Below are 13,738 nucleotides of genomic sequence, written 5' to 3' on the forward strand. Positions count from 1 at the left end.
AGTCCATGAAATCTCATCTGGCTAACTTCCCAACATCGCGCCAAACCCGATCACTCCCTCATCTGTATGTTGTCATACCTCAAATATGGTAATGATCACACTGCTTTGTAATTACTGATTCACAGATGTATCTACTCCTTTAATAACCTATGTGCACTTTTGAGGGCAGAGAGTCTGGGCGATTGTGCAATCAACAAATATTTGATAAAATATACCAAACCAAACTACCTTTATTTTTATATACCAGAAAAGCAAAAGGGAAGCCAATTCTCACTGACGTTTTACTTTTCAAAACGTAACATAGATCTCTTAAAACCTCAAGCTCTTTTTAGTTGGTCTCCTATGCATGTACACAGAAGCCTGGGAAGCGGGGGCGTTCTTGGGTTCACTAGTGAATGACCAGGAAGGAAGGAGGATTACTGAACAGTACACGTATACCTTGAGGGCCAATGTCTATCATCATTTCAATTTTAGAGCCACTGACAAAATGCTTAAGCTATGTACTGTTGGTTTTGGTTAAATAAAATTTGTAACTGTAGCATATCACAATCAGCAAAACTCTTAGAAAGTACTTTGAGTGCCAGATTTTCATTTGCAAAAAGAATTAAGTCATAATGACTATTAGAGATGCCACTAAATCCATGTTACCTTTACTGAGTACATTATGTGATCATGAGCAGACTCTAATAATGTATTATAAGTAATTGCATCTAAGCCACCCATCAAACTAGGCTTGGTGATATAACCCACGTATATTTTACATCTAAATAGTTTCAATATACACTGAATGGATATAGACAAGAAATATATTTTAGAAATACCTTTCAAGATAAAATTTCAGTAGCAAATCTGTCCTCCAGAGATATTTATTTTATATTCCATTATAGTAATTACAGTCAAAACCAGAGTACCTGAGGTATAGAATGAAATAATCTACCAAGAACTTAGAGAAGAGTCATCATAAAATCACATTCACAAAATGAAAAGCAAATACCTGAGAAGAACTTCCCAAACTAGCAATCACAAATACTAAAATCTGGAAGACTCACAGAATGGGGCACTATACCCACAGTCATTAATGACACAGAAGACAGGTGGGGGAAAAATAGCAGCTTTGGTAAACTCTGTAAGCTCACAGCACAATTAAGAGTTTTTGTAAAAATCTAAAATGTAAATATTTATACTGAATAAGGCCTTCCAAATACCCCTTATGCAGGGGAAGTAGGAGAGTGTATTGCCCCGACATAGAATTATTCATCGGAAACCAAGAGAAAGCACTGTAAAGGGGGAAGGAAGAGACAGAGAAGCAGTGTGAACTCCCAGCTCACAGGAGTTAGCTGGCTGACAAAGTGATGGTGACATCAACATAAAATAATTGCTCAATTCAGTCGTGTTCATCTCATCACTTCATACATTCCAGTTTCATTTAAATGCAGCTTGTTCCATAACTTTCTAAGGTCTTCTTTCTAAAATTCTCTCACCATCTCCCTGGGTAAACTGTATTCCTCCAGTAAGTTAACAGATCTAAGTTCACACACACTTAGATGTCACCAGAACAAAGCCTCCAAGCAGAGGAACCCATACCCAGTTGTGTGAACAGCTTAGGAAGCACATATTGAAAAGCAGCCCTAGCGTGGAATTTACACACCATTTGAAGTGCCTAAAAGCAAAACACAACACTTTAAACTTTACATGGAGCCAAACATAGGTAATATGAATATAGTACATGTGTGAAATCAGTAGTCAAACTTTAACAGGTACCAGAACCAGCTCTAAGAGTAGTAGATCACTAGGCCTGCCCCCAGAGTTTGATTCACTAGGTCTGGGCTGAAAACTGAGAAGAAGTTTCCAGGAGAGGAAATAAGGATGCTATCAATTTGGGCCACATATTAAGAACCATAAAACACAGCACTCTTGGACACGAATGTCCAACGGTGGGATCTGTCAACAGGAGACAAACACAACTGTTATTAAGGGAGCAGGGCACATATAGGGTGACAGGCAGTGACATGAACTATGGATACCTGGAAAGTTCGTGTCCCACTGGGGGGCGGGCATCTACTATTCAATGCCAACTGTCGGCACAGGAGGGAATTTGGGCCGAGAGTTGCTAGCTGGTAGCCACAGTGGTAGTAAAATCAGCACCACCAACAACAAAACCAGCACACATTATCTTCTATTTACTATGCACCAGGGAAGTGTGTCAAGATCTTTAAGGATGCTGTTCCAGTTAACAATCCCAGGAAGCCTATCAAGTACCATGTGTGCATACTCTGCACACACAAGTCTGCTATCCCATGGACTATAGCCCACCAGGATCCCCTGTCCATGGGGCTTCCCAGGCAAGAATACTGGAGTGGGCTGCCATTTCCTCCTCCTCCAGAGGACCTTCCCGACCCGGAGATCAAACCTGCCTCGCCTGCACTGCAGGTGGATTCTTCACCACTGAGCCACCTGGGAAGACCTATCACGTGCCATAGTTATTGCCAACTTAGATATAAAGACGCTGAGAAACAGAGAAGTTAAGCAACTTGCATGGGGTCAAACAGCTTGTAAGTAGCAAGGATAAGACTAATTCAGATTCCGGTTTCTGAGCTTAACCATCTATTCTTAACAACTATCAACCACAGATCACTGAGGAGCCTGGTAGGCTACAGTCCACGGGGTCGCAAAGAGTCAGACACGGACTAAGCGACTTCACATCACTTCACTTCCATAGCCACTCCCTCACTCCCTGGCTCCAGATAAACAATACATCATGTGTGGGCCACAGCAGCCCACATACTGCCGGCTATTTATCCTTGACTTCGAAGCTAACAGGCACCTCCCAGGACCTTACATTCCTTTACTATGTGTGTGGCATATCGCTATGTATGACCTTACAAGGATTATTACCTTTGTATTTCTCACTCTATCCCAGGAGATGGACACTACAGGGCTCCCTGAAGGGGAGAAAACAAAAAAGAAAACTGAGGCACAAAGTGAACAGATCCCTTGTGCTGGTGCCCACGACCCCAGCACCAGCAGAGACAGAGCTGGGACAGACACCCAGCGGGTGGCCTCCAGACCACACCTGACAGAACAAGCCCAGTTCCTCCAGGGGTGACCTCAAGCCCCCACTGTGACAACGATAAGGAGGGGGCTCCCAAAGAGAGAGGTCTCAACACAAAAGAGTTTCGACAACCTCAGGGGTATGCACAGCTCCACCACGAGTCCCCAGAGACCTGTGGGGGCCCCTCTGGCCCTTAAGAGGAGTAACATCACAAAGCGTAGGATGGCTGATTCATTGAGCCCATTAACCCTTCATCCTGTGCTTCATGCAGGGGTCCTGGCCTCTCTGGAGGCTGCACTCAGACCACCATGAATAAAAATGTGGAGCGCGGAATATGCTTAGTCACTCAGTCGTGCCCGATTCTTTGCAACCTTTTGGATAGTAGCCTGCCAGGTTTCTTTGTCCATAAGATTTTTCAAGCAAGAATATTGGAGAGGATTGCCATTGCCTTCTCCAGGGGATCTTCCCCACCCAAGGACTGAAGCCGCGTTTTCTGTGTTTTGGGCACTGCAGCAGCTTCTTTACCTGTTGAGCCATCGGCTCCCAGAATAAGAGACAGAATTAGCTCACCAAAGCAGCTCGGAGGAAAAGGCAGCTAATGCCAGATGGAGAAAGTTAGGAAAGGCTCGGAGGAGGTGGAAGTGTGAGCTAGGCCCGGATGAAGACCCAGGGCCTTTGAAAGGAGACCCTGCAGCACTCAGAGCAGTCTGGAGGAAAGCTCAGGGGCTCGGGCACTGAGCTGCGGTCCAGTGAGGCCCAGGGACGGAGGGGCTGTTCAGGCTGATGAAGCATGTGTGGGGGTGGGGGTGGGCCTGAGAAGTGAGCGCGGGGTGCCACAATACAGCACTTCAGGGTTGCTGGGGTGTATGGAGTTCTCTATGAGACACTGCAGGCAGCTGAAGTGAAGATTATGTTCTCTATGCTGTGCTTTAGGAAAATCAATTTGTCAGCAAGACGATGATTCTGGATTAATAGGGCCACTAAGGCCAGCAGATCAATTAAAGAAGTCTTTCATCTATACACTGTTAAGAGCCAAGTGGAAAGAAATCTGATATGGACCTCAGAGACATTTTCAGAGAGAGAGAGGTTTTGAGTCCAACACCAAAGGAGAGAAGGGGTTTCTATATAAAACGTATGTGATAATTATGCAAAATGTATTCTCAACGGGGTCCATAATCCCCCTTGTACCCCATCCCAACCAAGAATCATTGCTTTGAGGAACATTAGCTTGGGTGATGTGCAGTACCATGAAGGTATATTGAATAGGAAGTACCAGTGAGAGCTGAGTCAAGGAGTCTACCTAGTGGGGGCAAAATATGGATCCAGGGCTCTCAAGACAGAGCCAGATCAGAAGCTGTGGGAATAATCTTTCCCAAGAAAGGGAGAAAATAAGGAATGAGCTATTCACCTCAGAGGCCATGCTACCCAAGTCTCATGGACAAAACAGACAGAAAAAGAGGAACGGTGCCCGGGACTGGATCGATGAAAGACAAGGAGCAACAAGACGTTCCCTGGGAATCAAGGAACAAGAGAGATTCAAGGAGAAAGTGATAGTCCACAGAATCACACACTCTGGGGACATCGAATGTGATGAATGGACAACTGTGAGGTCAGTGGTCACTCGAAGGAGGAGGTGGGTGGAGCCCCAGTTTGTAATGGGAAGGCAGGGACGACAAGCTACTCTGGCCATGAAGGACGAGTCAGTTGACAAGCATTGCAAGGAGGAAATAAGGACAGCTGTTAGATTAGCTCAGCTTTTTCCAAGCGTTCCTAAGAACAGCTGGAGCAGCTTCTTCCCATATTTCTCATGAAATGCACAGGAAAGATGATCCACCTAAAACGGGCAACACAGCAGGGGCACAAATCGCATGATGGGTGGAACCATACAACCAAGAAAACCAGCTATGGCCAGAAAACGGGTGTGCCGAAGTGTCAAACCCACAGTCCTGGTGTTTCTGATGCCCAGCCCACACCCATTCTAGTATAAAGTGCAGGCAGAAAGGGATTAGGGATCACCATTAAGTGACAGGCATGTGAGGGGAAAATATGGGGAAGAGTAATTAAACAGAAAGGAAAAATGAATGAAAAAGGAACTGAATTTGAGACTCATAGTAGGTAACTCGTGCTCACTCACTCAGTCACATCGGACTCTTTTTGACCCTATGGACAGTAGGCCACCAGGCTTCTATGTCCATGGGACTCTCCAGGCACAAATACTGGAGTGGGTTGCCATTTCCCACGCCAGGGGATCTTTCCAACCCAGGGACTGAACCTGCATCTCCTGCATTGGCAGGCACATTCTTTACCACTGAGCTACCTACTAAGCCCCATGGCAGGTAAACCAATGATTTGAAAAACTCAGAACTTCACTCAGCATGTGAACATTCACCTCTACTGTAATAAAACTTAATTGACAAATGTAACATTCTAAAGAATCAGTTCACTTCAGTTGTTCAGTCCTGTCTGACTCCTTGTGACTCCATGGACTGCAGCACGCCAGGCCCTCCTATCCATCACCAACTCCCAGAGTTTACTCAAACTCATGTCCATTCAGTCCGTGATGCCATCCAACCATCTCATCCTCTGTGGTCCCCTTCTCCTCCTACTTAAACTTTACCAGAATCAGGGTCTTTTCCAATGAGTTAGCTCTTCACATCAGGTGGCCAAAGTACTGGAGGTTCAGCTTCAACATCAGTCCTGTCAATGAACACCCAGGACTGATCTCCTTTAGGATGGACTAGTTGAATCTCCTTGTAGTCCAAGGGACTCTCAAGAGTCTTCTCCAACACCACAGTTCAAAAGCATCAATCCTTTGGCACTCAGCTTTCTTTACAGTCCAACTCACACATCCGTACCTGACCACTGGAAAAACCATAACCTTGACTAGACGGAACTTTGTTGACAAAGTAATGTCTCTGCTTTTTAATCTACTATCTAGGTTGGTCATAATTTTCCTTGCAAGGAGTAAGCATCTTTTAATTTCATGGCTGAAATCACCACCTGCAGTGATTTTGGAGCCTCCCAAAAATAAAGTCAGCCACTGTTTCCCCATCTGTTTCCCATGGAGTGATGGGACCGGATGCCATGATCTTTGTTTTCTGAATGATGAGCTTTAAGCCAACTTTTCCACTCTCCTCTTTCACTTTCATCAAGAGGTGCTTTAGTTCTTCTTCTTTATCTGCCATAAGGGTGCTGTCATCTGCATATCTGAAGTTATTGATATTTTTCCCAGAAATCTTGATTCCAGCTTGTGCTTCCTCCAGCCCAACGTTTCTCATAATGTACTCTGCATATAAGTTAAATAAGCAGGGTGACAACATACAGTCTTGAAGTACTCCTTTTCCTATTTGGAACCACTCTGTTGTTCCATGACCAGTTTAACTGTTGCTTCCTGACCTGCACACAGGTTTCTCAATAGGCAGGTCAGGTGGTCTGGTATTCCCATCACTTTCAGAATTTTCCACAGTTTCTTGTGATCCACACAGTCAAAGGCTTTGGCATAGTCAATAAAGCAGAAATAGATGTTTTTCTGGAACTCTCTTGCTTTTTTTATGATCCAGTGGATGTTGGCAATTTGATCTCTGGTTCCTATGCCTTTTCTAAAACCAGTTTGAACATCTGGAAGTTCACGGTTCACGTACTGCTGAAGCCTGGCTTGGAGAATTTTGAGCATTACTTTATTAGTGTGTGAGATGAGTGCAACTGTGCGGTAGTTTGAGCATTCTTTGGCATTGCCTTTCTTTGGGATTGGAATGAAAACTGACCTCTTCCAGTCCTGTGGCCACTGCTGAGTTTCCCAAATTGGCTGGCATATTGAGTGAAGCACTTTCACAGCATCATCTTCCAGGATTTGAAATAGCTCAACTGGAATTCCATCACCTCTACTAGCTTTGTTTGTAGTGATGCTTCCTAAGGCGCACTTGACTTCACATTCCAGGATGTATGACTCTAGATGGGTGATCACACCATCGTGATTATCTGGGTCGTGAAGATCTTTTTTGTACAGCCCTTCTGTGTATTCTTACCACCTCTTCTTAACAGACAAATTTGGCCTTGGAATACAGAATGAAGCAGGGCAAAGGCTAATAGAGTTCTGCCAAGAGAACGCACTGGTCATAGCAAACACTCTGGTCCAACAACACAAGAGAAGACTATACACATGGACATCCGCAGGTGGCCAACACCAAAATCAGATTGATTAAATTCTTTGCAGCGAAAGATGGAGAAGCTCTATACAGTCAGCAAAAAACAAGACCGGGAGCTGACTGTGGCTCAGATCATGAGCTCCTTATTACCAAATTCAGACTTAAATTGAAGAAACTGGGGAAAACCATTAGACCATTCAGGTATGACCTAAATCAAATCCGTTAAGATTATACAGTGGAAGTGACAAATGGATTCAAGGAACTAGATCTGATAGACAGAGTGCCTGATGAGCTATGGACGGAGGCTCATGACATTGTACAGGAGACAGGGAACAAGACCTTACCCAAGAAAAAGAAATGCAAAAAGGCACATTGGCTGTCTGAGGAGGCCTTACAAATAGCTGTGAAAAGAAAAGAAGTGAAAGGCAAAGGAGAAAAGGAAAGATATACCCATTTGAATGAAGAGTTCAAAGAATAGCAAGGAGAGATAAGAAAGCCTTTCTCAGAGATCAATGCAGAGGAAATAGAGGGAAATAATAGAATGGGAAAGACCAGAGATCTCTTCAAGAAAGTTAGAGACACCAAGGGAACACTTCAGGCAAAGATGGGCTCAATAAAGGTCAGAAATTCTAAGGCATAGCAATAGAATATTCAACTTTCTTTTTTAAATTCAGCTTAAACATTATATGCCTGTATGCGATCATACTTAGTGGTATTCATCTTAAAGAGTTTTATCTAAAACATATCTGCATAGTTTCATAGTTATAAAAAAATACTAGCTTCGTGCATTAAATTTATATCATATCCATATCACATTACTCTATGCTTTTCATGCTTTTTATTCTATTTAGTTCTATCACTGAAATATCCCGTAGCGAAGGACACCTGAACTCATGAGCGAAGCATTAACCTGAATGCCATGACCCTGCGGAGACCACTCCACTTCTTAACCCACATAGCCTGGCCTCAACTTTTACACCGTCCCACAATATCGCAATCTGGAATAAGCTAGCCCTGATTTCCTCCTTTTCAGAAGAGAAAGCTATCCAGAAAGAATACAAAAAGTATTTCAAGTATCACCACGACATCACTAAAGGAAAACAAAGAGCTTTCTAAGGGTAACCAAAACATTATTAACGACTTTGACTTTCTAGCTGGAATTCATAATCATTTCAACTTTACATTCACAGAAATTACTGCTATTCATATTCATTTATATACTCTCCCTCTGCCCTCTGATCAAAAACAAAAGCAAGACGAAACAAACAAAAAGTGATACTGTTTACTAAGCACCAACCAAGTTTCAAACACTGTAGGAATTATCCTACAGATTATCCCATTTACACTTTACACTCTTACAAGGCAGCCATCTTTCAGAAGAAGAAACTGAAGCTCAGATTAATAATGACTTGCCCAAAGTAAGAAAGCTCCGAAGTGGACAGGCTGAAGGTCACAATGGAATCTATAGGACCCCCAGTTACGGGGCTGTATGTATCAGTACTGACAGCATCCCTCATAACCAAGACTTCCAAAATGAGGAGCTGGATCAAACACAACACAGAATAGAGTATCAATATGAGGGCAGGAGTCAGATGCAGGCATATCTCCAGATTTGTCTCCACACCATCCCTTCCCTTTAATTGACCATTATAGATGAAGTTCTCATACCAGAAAAAGGTAAGCAGCTTTATTTAAAGCAGACCTAATAGATACAAATCATTTCAAAGGACAGATTAAACACAGTAATTCAAACATAGGGACCTAAAGATATCAATCTCAGTGAGGACAACATTAAAGGGTTTGTAATAACTATACTCAGCACAAATCTCAGCTACTGACTAGATGGGAAGCCACAATTACAGTGACTTTTGTACACGGAGATGGGACAGGAAGATCTGGTGATTTTACTACGATCCTTGTTGTATGTTCTGACTACATTCGAAAGACATGGGCATTCCAGACATATCTTATGAACTATGTTTCAAGTAGACCCCTGGCTCATCTTTGTTTTCTAAGAATGGGATCGAGTACTGGGAAGAATTTGGAGGCACTTTATGTGTGCGTTTTCCTTTAAGAAGAAATGGATACATCAAAGATTATAGAGACAGAGAAAATTAGACAACAAGTTCTGTGTCTACCAACACTGGAGACAGGAACATTGTGCCCAGGGCCAGGCCAATGCAGAGAAGTCAAATAAAGGGAGCAGAGAGAAAGCAGACATACGCAAGGGAGAAATGACTAGAAGACCAAGGTAAGCCTTAGCAATCCATTTGCAAATGGCTCAGGTTCAATCTCTGGGTCAGGAAGATCCCTGGAGAAGGGAATGGCTACCCACTTCAGTATTCTTGCCTGGATTTTCCATGGACAGAGGAGCCTGTTGGGCTACAGTCTACGGGGTCACAGACAGACACTGAGTGACTTTCACTTCACTCATACTAAAAAGTGAGGAAGCAGAAATAGGCTGAAGAGTTTATTCCAGGATTTAGCAAGATTTATCAACATCACCACCTATTTTCAATCCTCTAAAGGTATTAGAAAAAGTCTCCCCTTGAGTCCTTCTGTCTTTTTAAGAACATATTTTAAAAGATTATACAGATCCTTTTCTAAAGTTCACTGACAGAATCCTAGTTTTGCAGAACAATGAAGCCAAGAAAATTTGAATCAATTGTCCAATATTCCAAAGCAAAAGTGATTTTGGAGTCATGAACCAGGTCTCTGTCCAAAACAAGAGTATAGATATTCATATTTTATTTCAAGATTTTAAATACCAATGTAGATTTTGGATTAGTATGTCCAAAAGTCCTCAGAAACATTTAAAAGTATTTCCATTTAAGTGTCCCATGGGCTGGACCTAGCAAATACAGAGCAAACCAATTTTTAAAAGCCAAGGAAATTAAGGAAAAACAAAGCAGAGAGACTGTTCTAAAGAGTAAAAGAATAAACCAGTAAAAAAAGAAAAAAAAAAATGAATGCAATGTGAAACTCATTAGTTTCACACCAAAATATTATAAAGAATGTTACTGAGAAATAGCAAAATTCAGACTAAACATTAGAATTTATTATTGTTTCAGAAGTAATCGCTTGATTGATAATAGTGCTGTGATTAGTAGGAAAATACCCTGGTTCTTAGGAAATACATGCTGAAGCAGTTAGGGCTGGGGCACCAGTCATAATGACTTCAACTTCATATAGGTCTCCCTCAAAAATGTGTGCTGAAGGGAAGGGAAAGGGAAGGACGTGAAAACTACCAATATGAAAACATAAAATTTCCCTGAACTATAATTTCAACTTATCTGTAAGCTTAACATATTTAAAAGTAATATTATAGGAAAAAAAGAAACAAAATTTTAAACAGAAAAAACACTATAGTGGTAGAGAAACTCAAGCCTATCCTAGGATATCCATCGTCCTGTATTCAAAATAAATTTGAGGTTTCCAATAGCTGAACAAAATTATTAAAAGAGCTTCTCTGCATTTAATAGGATCTTCCAATGAAGCAGCAAGATAATTATGGTTATAAAGTCTCCTGTGGCATTTATGAAATGTGAGACTTGCTATAAAAATCAGCAGAAAAAAATTATGCTGGTTAACCTTTCAGTGATTTGAATAATAATAAAGTTATGGGCTATTTCTTAGCTGCTCTTTTCATCAAAGCATTACACTTCTTTTTTTTTCTGACTAAACCTGTACTACTTCCCTTTTTGAATGTTAAGTAAGACAGACCAGCTTTAACAAGTCCCAACTTGAGATACGCATAATGGGCTTTAAGACGAATGCATAAAGGCTACCTCATGTTAACTTATTCACTACTAAACCTACTTTGCATCACCAGTGAAAGAAGTTTTTAAATATACAATCCCACTGTTATGTGACTAGCTGTTTAGTCACTAAGCCATGCCTGAATCTTTGCGAGCCCCTGGACTGTAGCCCACCAGACCCCTCTGTTCATGGGATTCTCCAGGCAAGAATACTGGAGTGGGGAGCTGGAGATGGTGTCACTGCAGTAGGTGGCCCTCTTTTTCTCCTCCTGAGGGTGGGCCAAGCATGGCCTAATCTTTTCCAGGCCTTAGCGACATACTTGGGCTGCCCTGGTGGCTCAGTGGTAAAGAATCCACCTGCCAATGCAGGAGGTGCAGGTTTGATCCCTGGGTTGGGAAGATCCTCTGGAGAAGATAATAGCAACCTAATACAGAATTCTGGTCTGGGAAATTCCGTGCACAGAGGAGCCTGGTGGCCTATGGTCACAAGAGTTCAGTTCAGTCGCTCAGTCAGGTCTGACTCTTGGCAACCCCATGGACTGCAGCACACCAGGCCTCCCTGGCCATCACCAACTCCCAGAGTCCACCCAAACCCATGTGCATCAAGTCGATGATGCCATCCAACCAACTCATCCTCTGTTGTCCCCTTCTCCTCCTGCCCTCAATCTTTCCCAGCATCAGGGTCTTTTCCAATGAGTCAGCTCTTCACATTAGGTGGCCAAAGTACTGGAGTTTCACCTTCACCATCAGTGCTTCCAATGAATATTCAGGACTGATCTCCTTTAGGATGGACTGGTTGGATCTCCTTGCAGTCCAAGGGACTCTCAAGAGTCTTCTCCAACACCACACTTCAAAAGCATCAATTCTTCGGTGCTCAGCCTTTATAGTCCAGCTCTCACATCCACACCTGACCACTGGAAAAACCATAGCCTTGACTAGACGGACCTTTGTTGGCAAAGTAATATCTCTGCTTTTGAATATGCTATCTAGGTTGGTCATAACTTTCCTTCCAAGTAGTAAGCGTCTTTTAATTTCATGGCTGCAATCACCATCTGCAGTGATTTTGGAGCCCAAAAACATAAAGTCTGACGCTGTTTCCCCATCTATTTGCCATGAAGTGATGGGACCAGATGCCATGATCTTACTTTTCTGAATGATGAGCTTTAAGCCAACTTTTTCACTCTCCTCTTTCACTTTCATCAAGAGGCTCTTTAGTTCTTCACTTTCTGCCATAAGGGTGGTGTCATCTGCATATCTGAAGTTATTGATATTTCTCCTGGCAATCTTGATTCCAGCTTGTGCTTCTTCCAGCCCAGCATTTCTCATGATGTACTCTGCATAGAAGTTAAATAAGCAGGGTGACAACAGACAGCTTTGACGCACTCCTTTTCCTATTTGAAACCAGTCTGTTGTTCCATGTCCAGTTCTAACTGTTGCTTCCTGACCTGAATACATGTTTCTCAAGAGGCAGGTCAGGTGGTCAAGAGCAAGACATAACTTGGCGACTAAACCACCACCAAACAAAAAGATTCTCATTTATAGCACGTGAAACTATGTCAATAACCTGTGATAAACCATCATGGAAGAGAATTTGAAAAAAGAATGTATGTATGTGTATAACTGAATCACTTAGCTGTTCAGCAGAGATTGGCACAATATTATAAATCAACTATACTATAATAAAAAAAAAATTGAGGCAGATAATAGAACTGCCTTTATTCCCTCAACAGAAGCTTGTGAAACATTTGTCCTAACATGCTCCCTCACATGAATTCCTACCCACCACTGGAACTGAAGGGTGATAATCCTCAGACTTTGCAGAGAAGGTCTTTGCCCAACATACTTTAAAGGAGACTACATGGGGTATGCTCCTTTGAATGGATGCTTTTAAGACTGGCAGTTGGTTATTCTGGTGGTGAGATTTCCCATTCTGAGTAGTACATCAGTTACTATTTAGGGATTACTGTGACAAACCAAAAGGAGTTCAACTCAACAAAAACAAAGTCTCTCCATCTGAGGCCTGCATGGCATAACTTTCCCCCTCAAGACGCAGGGAAATGGCTTCAGTGATAAAGGGAAATCCCTGAAGAAGTACCAAAGGACAATCAGCAGAGTCCAACCTGAATGAAGTATGGTTGCTAAGTCCGACAAGTTCTTTTAAGACTGAACCACTATTAAGTTGGCTAATTTTTCTTCAGAGGCTTTCCCTAGGGCTAGCTACGCATCCACAACAAACTTAGTCCACGCTGAACAGAATGGAATGGAAAACCACTAAATTTTAGTTGTCTGTTTTTGTTTGTTTAGAAAAAGGCAACAGAAGAAACAGCTACTCAACTCTCAGTATTTACATTGAATACATTTGTTTTTCTGTACCAACCCGGGGCGGGGGGGGGGGGGGGGGGGTAAGAGTACACATACGTTATCTCCTTAATGCATAAGTAAATTACTACCTAAATATCTATTACTGATTTATTAACTTCAAAAAATATTCCACCTTCAATATTTTCATTTATCTTTCTCTTCATCCATGAAAATAACAAATTTTGATTATATTTGATAAATTTTTTATCTTTTTACTTCTTTGTTTGAATGTTGCCTTCAAGAAAACACTGGAGTCTTCGGGAAATTTTTTGGAAGTTCTACAATTAATTACAAATAGGAAAAAGTGATTTGATTATTTAACTTTATCATTGTGGGAAGATCTTTTAAAAGAGTAAAAGTTGTCTTGTGGAATTCAACAGATTAGGGAAACTGGACACCTAAGTAATTAAGGTAAGTAATTA

General features: G+C 42.0%; 1 protein-coding gene across 1 annotated transcript in view; it reads right to left on the bottom strand.

Annotated features, from left to right (window-relative positions):
• MED12L (mediator complex subunit 12 like) overlaps positions 1-13,738 on the bottom strand; it is a 360,401-nt gene that overhangs the window by 108,381 nt on the left and 238,282 nt on the right. The gene's annotated exons all lie outside the window — the stretch shown is intronic.

The sequence above is a fragment of the Capra hircus genome, chromosome 1 (genome assembly GCF_001704415.2).
Source record: "Capra hircus breed San Clemente chromosome 1, ASM170441v1, whole genome shotgun sequence".
In the NCBI taxonomy this organism is placed as follows: Eukaryota; Metazoa; Chordata; class Mammalia; order Artiodactyla; family Bovidae; genus Capra; species Capra hircus.